Source organism: Malaclemys terrapin, chromosome 13 (assembly GCF_027887155.1).
Source record: "Malaclemys terrapin pileata isolate rMalTer1 chromosome 13, rMalTer1.hap1, whole genome shotgun sequence".
In the NCBI taxonomy this organism is placed as follows: Eukaryota; Metazoa; Chordata; order Testudines; family Emydidae; genus Malaclemys; species Malaclemys terrapin.
In genome coordinates this window covers 34,197,914-34,207,784 of record NC_071517.1, presented here as the reverse complement: position 1 = coordinate 34,207,784, position 9,871 = coordinate 34,197,914, and the positions used below count along the sequence as shown (strand labels likewise).

The 9,871-nt window shown below is 45.4% G+C and overlaps 1 pseudogene; it reads left to right on the top strand.

Moving 5' to 3' along the window:
* LOC128847195 (olfactory receptor 10A7-like) lies at positions 1 to 945 on the top strand (annotated as a pseudogene).
* The last annotated feature ends 8,926 nt before the right edge of the window (positions 946 to 9,871 follow it).

Genomic DNA, 9,871 nt, shown 5'->3' with positions numbered 1-9,871 from the left:
ATGGTGAACCCAGAACAGGGAAATGAAACATCCATCACAGAATTCATCCTCCTGGGATTCAGCACTCTCCCTGAACTGCACATCCTTCTTTTCCTGCTGTTTCTAGTGATCTATATTGCAACCATGGCCGGGAATATCCTCATTGTGGTGCTAATTGTGGCCGATCAGGACCTTCACACGCCCATGTACTTCTTCCTGGGAAACTTGTCCTGCTTGGAGACCTGCTAGACCTCCACCATCCTACCTAGGATGCTGGCCAGTCTCCTGACTGAGGTTAGGACTATTTCATTCAGTGAGTGTCTCACACAATATTATTTCTTCGCTTCTATGGTTGCCACCGAATGCCTTCTTTTATCGGTGATGTCTTATGATCGGTATTTAGCCATAGGCAAACCACTTCACTATGCAGCCCGTATGAGTGGCAGGTCTTGCTTCCAGCTTGCAGGTGGCTCTTGGATAGGTGGCTTCCTAGTTAGTAGCATAACGACATTGTCAACATCCCAGTTGTCTTTCTGTGGTCCCAATGGTATTGACCATTTCTTTTGCGATCTGATCCCCCTTGTAAAACTCTCCTGCAATGATCCTCAGCTGATGGAAATGTTGGCTTTCACACTCAGCTTGATTTTCTTACTGGTCCCTTTCCTACTTACCTTGATGTCCTACATCTGCATCATTGTGACCATCCTGAGAATCCCTTCCACCACTGGGAGGCAAAAGGCCTTTTCCACCTGCTCCTCCCACCTCATTGTGGTGACCATGTATTATGGAACTCTACTGATTGTATATATGTTCCCAACAACCAACACCCTGAGAGACTTCAAGAAAGTTCTCTCTGTTGTCTACACTGTCCTGACTCCCCTGGTCAATCCCCTCATCTACAGCCTGAGAAACAAAGAGGTCAAAGAGGCCCTGAGGAAAGCTTGCAGGAAATCTATGTTTGGATAATACTAACCGATCACATTCCTTAGGTTAAAATAAAATAGATATAACACAGGCTGTTCTGGGGCCTGAGCCGAAGCCTACTGTAGTTGAAGACTGTGTTTCCTTTAGCTCCTTTGGGCTTCGTGCCATGCTCTGGGAGAAAGTGGAGATGGACAGATCCTAAAAAGAATGGGGTCACGGGTTTTAAGAGGTCTATGTGAGATGCCACAGGTGAGTACTACTGGGTTGGTTGGCGATTTGAACTTGTGGCTGCTCTAAGTTCAGACAATGAGGGAAGATTGTGCTCAGTGAGAGGGTGCAGGCAAAATGGACTGAGCTGGTATGCTGAGCACCCATTCATTGTAGGGTGAGAGACATATACATATACACACACACATACATATATAAAAATATAAAACCCACATTACAAAGTATTGAGTTACAATGTCACCATGGAACTCCAGTGTTAGGAAATTGTATAATTAACTTTTGTTTCTTAGTGTATTTCATCCCCAGGTTTCTTTCCATAGGAACAGAAAAGCAAAAGGAAACCCTCTAACCTGTGCCACAGAACACAGGACACCAGTCCAGGCCTATTATTTGCCCATTTTCAGTGAAGATTTCGGGTTAGTTTTTCAGGATATTTGGGTGCCAAGTGTGATTTTCAAAAGCATCTGGGCACCTCAGTTGCTGGATTGGGCCCAGCAGGGGAGCCAGGCAGGGCAACATCTCTCTTCCCCAGGTCCGTGCATCACTCTGGGGCTTCGGCGACGAGGTGCCTGGTGTGGGGCTGCAGGGGGCATGTCCAGAGGCAGAAGCATAGGGGCCTACGGCCCTTTTACTGCAAACACTTAGGTGCCTACAGGGTTTGCCGGCAGCTCAGCAGGATTTTGTGAATCTCAGGGGACTGGATTCTGGGATTCAGAGGCCTAAAGGGGAGACTTTGTGACCCTAGCCCTAGCTCTACATTCTTATCCTCACGTTCTAGCTGGGAAACGATGGCAAAAATAGGTGAAGTTACCTACCCAGAGTCACTCAGTGGGCTAGTGGCAGAGACAGGCAAAGAAACCAACTATCCAGAGTCTTAGTCCAGTGCACTGTCCACTCCACAATGTCCAGTTGTAATAGACAATGGGACCTAAAGATGTTACTTGCCCCACTTCCATTCACTGTCCATAGGATGTGGGTGACTAACATCAGCCTCTTATGGGAAAACGCAGCCTGTATATGTATAGCAAAACCAATGTCCTGAGAATTTCTTCAATTCTCAGGTGATGTTTCCCACCAGTTCCTTCTCATGTTTTATCCCTTTTTTCGGTGACCCCAATAACTGTCTATCTATTACCAAAAGCATCATGCAATAAAAGAACTAAACTAAGTCTTCTCTTTCTGTCATCTTTGTTGTCATACCTCCTGTTATCTACTCCCTTCTGTGGGAGAACTGGGAGGGAATCACAGAATCCAGCTCCCCCCGGCACTAGGACTGAAGCGGCAGGTAGGCAGAGCAGGTGATGCAGGGGAAAAGGGGGGAAAGATGTGCTGTGCAGAGCCAGGGAGGGAGGTGGGGGCTGATGTCGGGGTGTCCCCCTCCCCCGCTGGGACACTGGTCTCCACTGAGCTGGGATGTGGGGACCGGGGGGCACCTAGATTTGTTGTTTCTGGCTGCTGTCTGAGCAAGTGTTCAGGCTAATGAGTGCTATACTTAAAAAGATAGCATGCGACACACTCACTCTCTCCCAACACACACACTTCCCCAACTCACACTTGGTCTCTTTCTCTCTCTCACTCATACACGCACAACGTCCCCTCCTGCACACACACTTCTGTGGGCTTCTTGTGTTAGTGCTCAGCTCAGCACTCAGATTACTGAGTGCTACTTTTATACGTGATTTAAAAGGTGTTACTTTTCGGGGACACACATCAATAATTTCAAGGTTCATAGCACAGTGCAAACAAACATTGCCAGGCTCAGCACACTACAGCAAAACACATCACTGTGGCTCAGTGTTAAAATGAAGAACAGGAGTACTTGTGGCACCTTAGAGACTAACAAATTTATTAAAGCATAAGCTTTCGTGGACTACAGCCCACTTCTTCGGATGCATCCGAAGAAGTGGGCTGTAGTCCACGAAAGCTTATGCTCTAATAAATTTGTTAGTCTCTAAGGTGCCACAAGTACTCCTGTTCTTCTTTTTGCGGATACAGACTAACACAGCTGCTACTCTGAAAAGTGTTAAAATGCTCCTTCCAGGCATCCCTCAACTGAATAGCCCCCTCGCTGAGCCCCTCTTATAGACTTGTGTTCACAATGCCCAGCACAATACTGAACAGCAGTGCAGGATCCATGCTTTCTGACAGAGATGGCTGGGGTGCAGGTTACCAGAGCAGTTGAAAAGTGGCTGGTAATCTAATAGGATGCCCATGGAACGAGAAACCTGCATCATGTGATGCTGCACCTGCCCCCATGAGGCATTGCAAACCCTTCCCAAAGCACCCTGCGGCCAGTTGCACCGTAGGATATCTACTCGTGGGGCACTGCTCTCTGTGTCTATGCAAGAGCTGCTAGTGTGGATGCTGCTCTGCCGATAGTAGGAGCATAGTGTGGACATGCAACAGTGGTTTAATTAAAGTGGTGGCTGTATCTCAATGTAACTTAAGTCAGCTTAAATTTGTAGTGTAGACAAGGGCTAAGAGCAAAGCTCAGGAGGCTGAAGTGAAACTTCAAAAAGTGGGTGAGGGAAAACCCTGGTACTGGGGGAATTGCTCCAGCTAGGAAGAGCTGGGAGTAGCCTGCTAAAGCAGGAAGGACTCAGACCAGAAAGGGGGAGTTTGGATGTATGCAGCTGGAGGGAAGACTTCTGGGTTTAATTTTGAACTTTAAGTTAAGAAATGAAACCTAAATAGGGACTGTTGTGATTGGACTGGAAAAAAACAGTGTGGAGTTTATTTGGGGAATGAAGATGGAAAACTGAGGTGAGGGGCTGCATTCTGGGCTGCTCTAAGGCCTCCAGGGAATGCCCTGAGGGGGCCACTCATCTACACCGACTAGACACAATTATACTGATATATTAGTGTAGTGCATCCCCCTAGGGGAAGGGGAATAAGCTATACCAGTACAAGGCACCTTTATGTTGGTAAACTGCGTCCGCACTAGAGGTTGTACCCGTAGAACTATTTCCATAACAAAAACACACCACTAACAAAACAGTTGTACTGCTGCAAAATTTGGGTGGAGACCTAGTGGGAGTCCCTAAGAAAATACATCAGTACATTCATGGCATTGAACAAATTCCAATAATTCAAGTTAACTGTCCTTTGCATTCATAGAATCATAGAAGTATAGGACTAGAAGGGACCTCAATAGGTCATCTAATCAAGTCCTCTGCACTCATGGCAGGACTACTTAATAAGTAGAGTGATTAAGAGTCAATAAACTTGGAAATAAAAATATAAGCCATGGTGTGTGAAGATCCAGGTCTATCCTAGAAGAGGACTGGGAATAACAATCTTCTAGTTTGTTTTGCATTCAGAAATAAGTGAATATTCATATTCTTCTGTAAAGTCTGGAACAATCATTTCCTGTAGGGCAAGAAGTGACAGTATGCCAAGTTTCATGCTGAAAAAGGACTATTTTGGAGTATAGTTGTAGAATGTTTTGCAATACACACAAATGAAATGATTATATTGACTATACCCAAATCAGACCATGAATTGGCTAGTATGAATGTATAACTGCGGCATGGAATCAGTACTGTTCTGTTGCTTATCAAACTGAAGAGCCACATAATCGTGAAACTTGTCAGGGATTTGGGAAGAAACTAGTCTCTGACCTTCATGCTTCCATGGTCTGGGCTTTTCCAAGAAGCCTAAGGGAGTTAGGTGCCAAACTCTCATACAATGTCATGGGAGTTGGATGTTTATTGAGTCCTTTACCCCTTTTTAAATCCCAGCCTAAATGAGTGAAGCACGTTGTTGTTCCTGCATTTTATCTGAGTAACAATCTGGTAACATTTTCAAAAACACTTAAGCGAACATCAAAAGTGAGTTAGGAGCCTAAGACCTGTTGACCTTCAGTGAAGACCTAGGCTGCCAAGCCTTAGAAACTAAGAAATGTTTGAAAATGGGATTTATGTTCCTAAATCACTGAGATGATTTTTAAAATGTTACCTGAACTGATTGAGTAAGTTTATTGGATGGGGACCGGGTACTTGTGTTTCATGTTTTTGAGGGCAACAGGAGGTTGGTTTAGAGAAAGTGCAAGCTCAGCTAACTAGGCTGAGATTTCCAAAGCTGCCTCAGGGAATTAGATGGGAACTCAGAATCTAAATCACTCAGGCAGCTCTGAATATCTCAGATGTAATATCCTGAATTAATGTGTTATTTCTTGCAGTCACCATACTGGTGGCTCCCTGCATCACCGAGGTGCAAGGGGCAGGAAGGTGGCTGCCCTGGCCCAGTGGAGCAGAGATCCATGGCCAGAGCTGTGAGGAGAAGGAGAACGAGTCCCCGGCTGCAGGGGAGCCCTCCCTGAATGGCTGCCTCCCTGGGCAGAAGCCATCTAGCAGCTGGATAGCCTCCCCCATGGCCACGACTCCTTCTCCTCACAGCCCAGGCTGGGGGGGTCTCTGCTATGTCCTGCCAGGACTGCAGTCTGCCCCGCACCTTGCACCTGCAGGGATGGGTGTCACCGGCCCCACGGCCATGCTGGGTGCTCTGTGCAGCTCGGCTGTCACTGCCCCGCTCGCTCACTCCAGTGACAGCTGGGTACGGAGGGTCCCTGCCCAGCTGTGGGGCTGATGACTCCCATCCCTGCCAGTGCACAGTACGGGGGGGGGAGGCTGCGCTAACACCGCCTGTGACCGATCGTTTTTGTTGTTGGCTTCAGTGTCTCGTTTACCGACGTCTAGCGATTGAAACCGAATCCTGCTGAGCCGAGCTATAAGTGTCAAAGAAGGCTCAAGGTGTTAGCTGTACAAACCCCATTGAAATCAAAGGTCCCATCCTTGAAGTCACTGGAAATTTTATCTTTGACTTCAGCGCGAAAAGGCTCAGACTGAACAGAATTACTCGGGCTTGTAAAATTAAACTCTGGGCAGGATCAGGTCTTCACTTAGCAGTTAATAAGGATTAGTAATGGCAGACTAGACAGACACAAACAAAAAGGGAGAGAGAGAGAGAGAATTCATTTTTTTTAATCAATGTTAAAGAAGGAAAGAATAAAATGTAGAGCTGAAAAAAAATTCCGATAGAACATTTTGGCATCAGAAATCGTCCGTTCATGATCAAAATGTTCAATGAGAACACAGCAATTTCTACAAAATTTTGTTTAGGAAAAAAGTTATATAGTTTTATAAAATCTTAAAATATAAAATTAGAAAATTTAAATAATTATAAAAATATTATCATTGTATCAAACAAAATACAATACAAATATAAAATAACATAAAAGTAATATAAAATGAAAATCAAGAAATACAATTAAAAATAGATACATACATTTTTTTAAAGTCAAAATTGGACTGAAAACCAACATTTTGAAATCATGGAATTGCCAATGAAAGGGAAATTTGGGTTCCACACCGATCTCATAATATGAAAATTGCACATTTTTTACAAATTTCAAACTTTATACAGAATTTTTTCTTGCAATAGAGGATAAATTTCGATCTATAATGGTGGTTTCTAGCTTGAGGGTTTTTTTGTTTATTTGTTTATTTTTAATTAAGATTGGGTCTCTGTGTAGAGTGTCCTACTCCAGGACAATGAAATATTGTCCTAGGGAACGACAGGTCTGTTTAGGATAAAAACTTTCAAAGGGCGCTAATAGAGTTAGGGTTGGGGTTATTTCCATTTCAATTGCAACTCACTTGGAGTTGGCCGCTCAAACACTACAAATCCCAATCTTATTTACTTGGTTTGATTCTTTCTTGTGACTTCCCCTTAAATAAAAAATCCTGACTCATTTCAGCAGTGGAACTGCAACCTATCAAAGGACACTGTTCTGCGTTGATACACCAGGAAGTGAAGGCTGTGACTATTGGAACCAATATCTATCTGTGTTTCTGTACTGTTGTACATGAGCCTCATCACCATAGTATTTGAGTATTTGGTGTGATCTCTCCAGTTACTACACAATTTTCCAGAGAGATTAATGTTTTGGTTAACCTGCATTTTGCTCATATATCAAATGTGTTCCAGGGGTCAAGTGAGATGGCATTTTCCTCATTTCCCTTCCCTAGCCTCCACTCTATTCAGATATTGTTCTGTTAAGAAGCTGCAGAAACAATGAAAACAATGCTGACTTTTTATTGAGTAAATGTTCTTCATTTATATCCCATAGTGAATTTCTTTCCCGTAGACACAACCTTTGACGAACCCAGAACAGAGAAATCAAACGTCCATCGCAGAATTCATCCTCCTGGGATTTGGGACTCTTCCTGATCTGCAAATTCTTCTTCTTTTCCTGCTGTTTCTCTTGATCTACATTGCAACCATGGCCGGGAACATCCTCATCATGGCGCTAGTTGTGACTGATGGTCACCTTCACACCCCCATGTACTTCTTCCTGGGGAACTTGTCCTACTTGGAGATCTGCTACACCTCGACCATCCTGCCCAGCATGCTGGCCAGTCTCCTGACTGAGAACAGAACCATTTAATTTAGTGGGTGTGTCACACAATATTTCTTCTTTGGTTCTATGATTGCCACAGAATGCCTTCTCTTATCAGTGATGTCTTATGATCGGTATTTAGCGATCGCAAGTGCATTTTTCATTTTTCCATTAGCTGTACTGGCCACAAATACATCCCAATTGTTCAGGGCAAATCAAACATTAAACACAATTGCTTTTAACCCCTGTCGTGTCGTTACAATTGTGCACTGACCAGAGGTGCCTTCTTTGCCTCCAGGGTCTGGGAACAATAGGCCCTGGGAGGTTAATGGCTACAGGGTGAGGAAAAGTTCCTGGCTGCTGCGGAGAACGGATTCTTCACTTGTCTGCTGGGCATTCTCCTCCTGCTCCTCCTCTTCCTCATCCACAAAATCCTCCTCCCTATTATGTGAGACTCCCCACTTACAGGTGTCCATGGACAGTGGTGGGGTAGTGTTAGGGTCCCCCCCAGAATGGCATGCAGTAGATCATAGAAGTGGCATGTCTGGGGCTCTGACCCAGAGCGACCGTTTGCCTCTTTTGTCTTTTGGTAGGCTTGCCTGAGCTCCTTAATTTTCATGCGGCACTGCCGTGTATCCCTGGTGTAGCCTCTCTCCACAATGCCCTGGGCGATTTTGGCATATATATCAGCATTTCTTCTTCTGGATCGGAATTCTGCCTGCACAGATTATTCTCCCCATGCTGCAATCAGATCCACTGTCTCCCGTTCGTTCCATGCTGGAGCTTGTTTGCGATTCTGGGGGGACTGCATGGTCACCTGTTCTGCTGAGCTCACCACACTGAACAAATAGAAAATTAAATTCGAAAGTTCCCAGTGCTTTTCCTGTGTACCTGGCTAGTGCAGCGGAGTTGAAAGTGCTGTCCAGAGCGGTCACATTGGAGCACTCTGGGATAGCTCCTAGAGGCCAATATCATCAAATTGCACAGTGCTGCATCTGTACTACCCCAAATTCAACCCAGGAAGATCAATTTTTGCACTACTTCCCTCATTGGGGAGGAGTACAGCAGTCAATTTTAAGAGCCATTTAGGTCGGCGGAACGGGGTTGGTGGTGTAGACGCATTCCTTATAAAATCGACCTAATGCAGCTAAATTCGACCTAACCTCATAGTGTAGACCAAACCTTAGGTGCCTACAGGGTTTGCCGGCAGCTCAGCAGGGTTTTGTGAATCCCAAGGGGCCAGATTCTGGGATTCAGAGGCCTAAAATGGAAGCTTTGTGATGCTAGCCCTAGCTCCACATCCTTATCCTCACATTATAGCTGAGGAAACAAAGGCAGAAAGAGGTGACGTTACCTGCCCACAGTCACTCAGTGGGCTAGTGGCAGGGACAGGCATAGAAACCAGTTATCCAGAGCCCTAGTCCAGTGCACTGTCCACTCCACTATGTCCAGTTGTAATGGACAATGGGACTTAAGGGTGTTAGGTGCCCAACTCCCATTCACTGTCCATAGGATTTGGGTGCTTAACATCAGCCTCTTATGGGAAAACCCAGCCTGTACATTTATAGCCAAACCAATGCCCTGAGAATTCCTTCCATGCCCAGGCGATGCTTCCCACCACTTCCTTTTCATGTTTTACCATTTTCTCAGAGACCCTAATAGCTGTGTATCTGATACCAAGAGCATTGTGCAATAAAAGAACTAAACTGAGTCTTCTCTTTCTGTCGTCTTTGTTGTCATACCTCCCATCTATCCCCTTTGTAACCAGTGTGAGGAATACATATGTCAAGGTTTGTCTACACATAGAAGTTGCACCACTTTATCTATACTGGCCTATCCCTGCCTGTGACAGGGTCGCGTGCCCTTGGACTGGAGAGCCTGGGGCCAAGCCAGCCCTGATTAGAGAAGAAGCCCAGCTGAGGGGAATCAGGCAATGTTCAATAAAGGGCAGAAGGGGGCTAGAGTAAGAGGCCAGCTCAGGAGGCTGAAGTGAGACTTGAGAGAGTGAGAGAGGCTCCTGCAGGGAAAACCCTGAGACCAGGGGAATTGCTCCAGGTAAGAAATGCTGGGAGTAGCCTGCTAAGGCGGGAAGGACTCAGACCAGACGGGGGGGGGAGTTTCGGGTGTATGCAGCTGGAGCCAGGGTTTAAATGTTTATAGAGTATTTCTCAGAGCCCCCCCCCCCCACTGCACCCCGCAATATGCTATGTAAACACCAGGGGGGTTGAAAATATTTATGAGAGCTCCAGACAGCTCTGGATGTATTAAAGCCCTCATCTGGAGGGAAGACTTCTGGGTTTAGTTTTGAACTTTAGGTTAATAAACGAAACTGAAAGGAGG